This window comes from Vicia villosa, unplaced genomic scaffold, assembly GCF_029867415.1.
Source record: "Vicia villosa cultivar HV-30 ecotype Madison, WI unplaced genomic scaffold, Vvil1.0 ctg.001196F_1_1, whole genome shotgun sequence".
In the NCBI taxonomy this organism is placed as follows: Eukaryota; Viridiplantae; Streptophyta; class Magnoliopsida; order Fabales; family Fabaceae; genus Vicia; species Vicia villosa.
The window spans coordinates 552,287-559,971 of record NW_026705529.1 but is presented as its reverse complement, the minus strand read 5'-3'; positions in this window follow the sequence as shown (position 1 = coordinate 559,971).

Below are 7,685 nucleotides of genomic sequence, written 5' to 3'. Positions count from 1 at the left end.
ATGCTCAGATGAGGTTCTCTTGGATTTTGTTCAAATGAGTATGTTGATACAGAGTTTACCATCTCCAAGTTGGGCTTCTTCAGTCTGGGAAACAATATAAACACTATCTACAGGTACAAAATAACCATAACACACACCTTTGGGATGGGTAGACCTTTGGTTCCATGCTCGTGACTTTGAACCCTCAAGCCCATGTTTTTGCTATGTTTGCATTCATTCATCCATGCATTTTAAAACCATAATATCTTTCAAGGAATTAAAAGAAACCTTTTGTTTTGTAAATATTATAAGGATGGAACGTGAAAGAAGAAAAACCAAAAAATATATTTTCAAGAGTTTAGAGGTGGAAGAATTAAGAAATCTAGGATCTTTGATTGTTGATCAAGACAAGTTTTGTAGAAAGTATGGAAGATTGTTGTATCTCCTCAGAACTAAGATGGAAGAAGGAATCCTCTCCACTTTGATATTCTATGACTCACGGTATCATTGCTTCACTTTTCCTGATTATCAACTATTGCCTACCTTGGAAGAATATTCAAGCATTATTGGGTTACCTATTACTGGAAGAATTCCTTTCACTGGTTTAGAACAAGATTCCAAGCCCTGTGAGATTGCAAAATCCACTCATCTGAGAAAGGAAGAAGTTGAAAAGAACATAGTTACTTAAGGAGGATTACCTGGATTACCTGCTGAATTCTTAATTGAGAAAGCTCTCACCTTGTCACAAGAAAGAAAGGAAGAAGACTTTGAAGCTGTTTTTGCCTTGTTAGTGTATGGATTGTTCTTGTTCCCTAACATTAATAACTTTGTTGATATTAATGCCATCAAGGTCTTTATGAAGAAGAATCATGTTCCTACCTTACTTGGGGACACTTACTACTCTTTCATCTCAGAATTTCCTAGGGAAAGGGAATGGTTTCCTGTTGTATTCCTTTGTTATACAAGTGGTACATATCCCATCTGCCTGACACCTTTGAGTTCTGGAGCCAAAAAGAGGAATTAAAATGGTCACACAAGATCATGACTCTTACCAACACTGAAATTGTTTGGACAAACAATCACTTTTGTAGAATGAAGACCTTCAACTGCTGTGGTGATTTCCCTAATGTGCCCCTCATTGGTACAAAAGGAGCAATCAACTATAGCCCTGTGTTAGCTCGTCGTTAATTTGGGTTTCCTATGGACAAAAGACCAAGGAATAATTTATTGGATGGATTCTTTTTTGAAGAAAGAGTTGAAAACAAAGAATTTAGAGCAAGGATTGCTAATGCTTGGCATCCAAGTCATAGAAAAGAAATTAAAGATTGGAAAACAAAAGGGGATCTCTCTCCTGAGCTTTTTGATGATTGGGTCACTGCAAGAGCTGCTGAGATGAGAATGCCAATTCTCCCTGGAACATATCTCCCTTCTGTAGAGAAACCTCCTCTACCCCTTGCTGATCCTCCAACAATTGAAAGCCTCCAAGAAGCTCTAAGGAAGATGAAGAAATCAAGAGACCATTTGAAGAAGAATTTTGAGTACTCTGATGCTGAATTAGGAATGTTGGAAGAATCCTATGAAGATGTGCTGAAAGAAAAGAATGATCAACTATTCCTTCAAGACTCTTGGCTCATAGCTAAGGATGCTACTATTGCCAAATATGACAGAGATAAGAAAAGGAAGCAAAAAGAATAAACTCTCCCTCCAAAATAAGCTTCATGGAAGAGTATTATTGAGAATCTAGAGAAGGTCAAGTTGAAGACCCAAGATGATATGGATACTTCTCACTAAGCTTTGATGATCACTCTAGGATTTTACTAGCTTTCTTTCTTTGTTTCTACCTTGTAACTCTTGAAAGTAGTTTATGGCTTGGTTATCCCTTGTCCCTTTGTATGCTATCAAAAAGAAAATGGTACTTCGATGACCCTCAATGACCCTCGATTGTCCCTCGATGACCCTTATATGTACCAAGGATTCCTTGTCCCTTTATTAATGAATGAAATTTATTTTTTAAGTTACTATATAATGTTTACATTTACAAAACTCTTAAATAAATCCTTGAAAGATATTGTGATATATTTTGAAAATTAAACAAAAAGGGTCTTTTGCATTGCATGCATCATACCACATTCACATTCACACTCACATACGAGTCAAAGTCTTATTAATTCCTCCATCTCTCCTCAGAAAGTCAAGATGACGCACCAGTATAATACTCACGCCAATCGTCAAAGAATGGAAGACGGTATGGTTGATGACCAAGAGTGGCAAGAAGAAGTTACTGTCCTACGCTCCAATATTGAAAGATTAACTTCTATGGTTCAAGACTTGGTGGCTGCTCAGAATCAGCCATCAACCCAAGCTCAGACTACTGTGATCTCCGAGATAGAGACTACTGCTCAGACTTGCAGTTCATGTGATGAATCCTACGATCACTAGACCATATGGGATAGAGATGGATTTCCAATTGGCTGGACACCAGATTCCTGTCCCACAAACAACAATTCCTCAGGCTATCATGACCACTGCTCCTACTGCAATGAATGTTATCCCTGTCCAAAATGAAAAAAAATTCCATGGTGCTCCTTCTGAATGTATGTGAAGATTGGAAGAATTTGAAGACTAATTTCTAGAAATGAAAAAAGAGATCAAGGCCCTTAGAGGAAAAGATCTATTTGGAAAAGAAGTAAATGACTTATGCTTGGTTCCGAATGTCAGAGTTCCGGCCAAATTCAGACTCCCAGAATTTGAGAAGTACAAAGGAAATTCTTGTCCTCATAGTCATCTGATCATGTATGTAAGGAAAATGTCCATGCACAAGGAAGATCAACGCTTGTTAATTCACTACTTTCAAGATATAGCTTATCTGGAGCTGCTTTGAAATGGTACATGGGTTAGGATAGTACTCACATCCGTACTTTCCATGACCTAGGGGAAGCTTTCATCAGGCATTACAAATACAACATTGATATGGCACCGGATAGAGATCAACTCCGTGCTATGTCCCAAACAGAAAATGAGTCTTTCAAAGAGTACGCGCAAAGATGGCGTGAACTAGCTGCTCAAATCATTCCTCCAATGGAAGAAAAAGAAATGACCAAAGTGTTCCTTAAGACACTAAGTACATTTTATTATGAAAAGATGGTAGAAAGAACTCCCAATAACTTTACTGAAATGGTAAACATGGGGATGTGGCTTGAAGAAGATATTTGAGAAGGTCGCTTGATCAAAGAAGCCAGATCATCACTATCTAATGGTGGCGTTAAAAGATTTGGTAGTAACATTGCCAAGAAAAAGGAAGAAATTGTGAGTGCCATCTCAAGAGGAAGAAAAATACGGTACCAACCACAACAGATTGCTGTTGTGACTCCAGTTGTTAGCCAAGCTCCACCTCAGAATGTGCAGAGACCTCATCCTCAACAACCTCGACAACAGGCTCCTAAACAAAATCAACAAAGGAAAGATCCCCCTTTTGATCCTATTCCAATGACTTATACGGAATTGCTTCCTATATTACTTTGGAAGAATATAGTTCAACTGAGGGATCCTCCTCCTCCTGTTAATTCACCATTTTGGTACATGGCGGATGCTCGCTGTGCTTTCCACAAAAATGCTCCTGGTCATACTATGGAAAACTGTTACTCTCTCATGAGTGAAGTACAAAAATTGGTCCGAAGCAACATGCTCTCCTTCAAGGATGTCAATTCTAATGTTCAAGTTAATCCACTACCCAACCATGAGGCTGTCAATGCAATCCAGACTCAATCCGCATTTGAATACATACATGATGTTTGTGAATCAACTCAATCCTTGGTGAATATGCACGCTATCTTGTGTTAACTCGACTACTTGCCTCCGCATGACTTCAATGCTTGTCCAATATGTTCCAACACCATTCGTGGATGTACCCTCGTAGTTGAAGACCTTCAGAAACTACTAGACCGAGGAATTATCAGTATAGCAAGAATGAAAAGAAGTGAAGAAACTCATTCTATGAACATGGTGCAGGGGTGCCTTGGAAGATACCAAGTTTGGGATATTCGTTTCATCTGAGAACCATTGGTCCTAATGCACAGGAGACTATGCCGGTTGGCTATCTTTCAACACGACCATGTTGCTTGTAATGTTTGTTCTTAGAATCCTTGAGGTTGTCGTCAAGTTAGAAGATAAATTCAGAAGATGTTGGATGAGAGGATTTTCCATATTACCTATGAAAGAAATAATGATAACATTAATGTGGTGATTGCTGAGTTCCCGGTCCCCGAAGTTGTGGACATATTTTATGATAGTCAAAACATGGTTATCATCCCTCTCACAATTCAAATTCCAAAGCCATTTCCATATAACTCAAGTACTACTGTTCCTTTGAAATATGGTGCTACCATCATAACTGGGAAGGAAGGAGATAAGACTAGTCCTGAGACTATTATTGTAAATATTATTGGTGTGAGCCGTATGACTCGAAGCGGCCATTTGTTTGCACCGATTCCTGCCAAACCAAGAAGTGATTTTCCTGTACAAATTCCTCCTTAGAAGGATATGCCTAGGAAAGAGCCTGTTATTACTAAGCATGTCTTTGTGACAAAAGCCAATGATGCAGAAGAGTTCCTGAATCTAATTAGGAAGAATGACTAGAAGGTGGTTGACCAACTCCTTCAGACACAATCAAAGATATCACTGTTGGCTTTATTGGTACACTCAAAAGCTCACCGGAATGCACTAATGAGAGTTCTGAAGCAATCCTACATTGAACAAGATGCAACCCTCGAGCAGTTTGATAATGTTGTTTCCAACATCACCATCAACAATGTATTGAGCTTTAGTCAAGAAGAACTTCCCCTAGAAGGACTGGAGCACAATCATGCCCTACATATCTGCATGAAATGTGGATAAGATATTCTCACGAATGTGCTAGTTGATACTGGTTCATCCTTGAACGTCATGCCCAGAAGCACCTTAGAGAGACTTTCCTATCAAGGGGCAACTATAAGACTGAATGGGATTGTCGTGAAAGCTTTTGATGGTTTCAAAGTGCACTGTGATTGGAGAGATTGATCTTCCTATCCGTATCGAACCTCATGATTTTGATATCAATTTTCAAATTATGGATATCTATCCCGCCTACAGTTGTTTGTTAGGAAGAACCTGGATCCATAGTGCTGGATCTGTCACCTCCACTCTCCACCAGATGCAGAAGTTTGTTGTAAGAGACAAGTTGATTATTGTTTATGGAGAACAAACTATGTTCGTTAGTGAAATACCCTCTCTTCCTAACATTGAAGAAAATTACAGGTCAATTCCAAGCTTTGGGAGTTGTTAATTTTGAATACGGAAAGAAAGCTGGTGCGTCTATTTCATCTTGGAAATATTCCCAATAAATAGTTGCCCAGGGATCTTATGAAGGCTGGGGGAAAGTTATTGAAATTCCCACCAACAAGAATAAAAGTGGTCTAGGATTCACATCCCTGAAGTTAAAAGGAAAAGAGCCTGAGTATGGAAGCTGCAACAAGACTCTGCGTGAGACATTTCAAAGTGCTGGCTACAGCAATCCAGATAAACAAGACATAGCTGCTATCATTGAAGATGTTCCAGAATGTTCAAGCTTCGGGACGCGTAGAGAGGACAACACCAACTGGACTTCCGTCAGTATCTCTTCTGTTGTTCATGAGTCTAAGTAATTTTCTGTCTTTTAAAAACCCTTTCGCTCTGCCCAAGGCGAAAGAGTAATGTGTCGGACTGTTTAAAATAATTCCTTTTGATCTGCCCAAGACAAAAGTGAGCTTATGTAGGGCTTTGTTTCAAATCATTAATAAAAAAGCGATTTTTGCTTCCCTTTTGTTTATTGTTTATCTTCTTCTAAAAAATGGTAACATCTAAAAAAAACCATAAAATCAATCAAAATTGTTTTTCAAATTTTCACATACACCTTTTCTCGTATTTGTTCCTAAAACGAAAAACATAAATCATGTGCAGATTATCTCTTGATAAACCCGCTGAAAACAATGATCCTAGGCCTTCTCCCAACTTTGAATACCCTGTGTACGAAGCTGAGGAAGAGAGTAGTGAAGAGATTCCTGAAGAAATCACCCGTCTACTTGAGCACGATAAAAAGATCATTGAGCCGCACAAAGAGCCTTTAGAAGTAATCAATCTGGGTACTGAAGAAGAGAAAAGAGAAGTGCGAATTAGGGCATTGTTAGAAGCAAACGTCAAAAAGAAAATGGTTGATTTGCTGAAAGAATATGTGGATGTCTTTGCTTGGAGCTATCAAGATATGCCTGGGTTGGATACCTCTATTGTAGATCACAGATTACCGTTGAAGCCAAAATGTCCGCCTGTCAAGCAAAGTTGAGAAGAACTCACTCAGATATGGCAGACAAGATCAAAGCAGAGGTATAGAAGCAAATCAACACCGGTTTCCTGGTCACATCAGAATATCCTCAATGGTTGGCCAACATAGTGCCCGTTCCCAAAAAGGATGGAAAAGTCAGAATGTGTGTTGATTACAGAGATTTAAACAGGGCAAGTCCAAAAGATGATTTCCCGCTACCCCACATTGAAATGTTGGTGGATAGCACTGCTGAGTTTAAAGTCTTCTCATTTATGGATGGATTCTCAGGTTACAATCAAATCATGATGGCACCGAAAGATATGGAAAAAACAGCTTTTATCACACCCTAGGGCACGTTTTGTTATCGTGTAATGCCATTTCGTCTGAAGAATGCTGGAGCAAATTATCAAAGACCCATGACGACTCTTTTCCATGATATGATTCACAAATAAATTGAAGTTTATGTGGATGACATGATTGTCAAGTCTGCATCAGAAGAAGAATATGTGGGGCTCCTACAGAAGTTGTTCCAACGTTTGAGAAAATACAAGCTGCGTCTGAATCAAAGTAAATTCACATTTGGTGTCCGCTCTGGAAAACTACTAGGTTTAATCGTCAGCCAAAGAGGTATTGAGGTTGATCCTGACAAAGTTAAGGCATTCAAGAAACGCCTCCTCCAAAAACAAAAAGACAAATTAGAGGATTTCTTGGACGATTGAATAACATCTCCAGGATTATCTCTCATATGACTGCAACTTCTGGACCCATCTTTAAGCTTCTCCGCAAGGACCAAGAGTGTAAATGGATAGAAGAATGTCAGAAAGCTTTTGAGGATATCAAAGAATACCCTCTGGAACCTCCATTTTAAGCCCTCCAGTGGAAGGAAGACCTTTGATCATGTATTTGACCGTACTTGAAGCTTCTATGGGGTGTGTCCTGGGTCACCAAGACGAGTCTGGTCAAAAAGAGTATGCCATTTATTACTTGAGCAAAAAGTATACCGACTGTGAAACAAAATATTCACTGCTCGAGAAAACTTGCTAAACTCTTGTATGGGTTGCTCGTCGGCTAAGGCAGTACATGTTGACTCATACGACATATCTCATATCCAAAATGGATCTAATCAAATACTTGTTTGAAAAGCCTGCGTTGACTAGAAGAATTTCCTGCTGGCAGATGTTATTATTAGAATATGACATCCAATATCATGCCCAAAAGCCGTCAAAGGAAGTGTTTTAGCCGACCATCTGGCCTCTCAACCTATTGATGATGATCAATCCTTGCAAGACGACTTCCCAGATGAAGAGATCGTGTATTTGAAATCAAAAGATTATGAAGAACCTTTACATGAAGAAGGACCCGATCCTGAATCCTG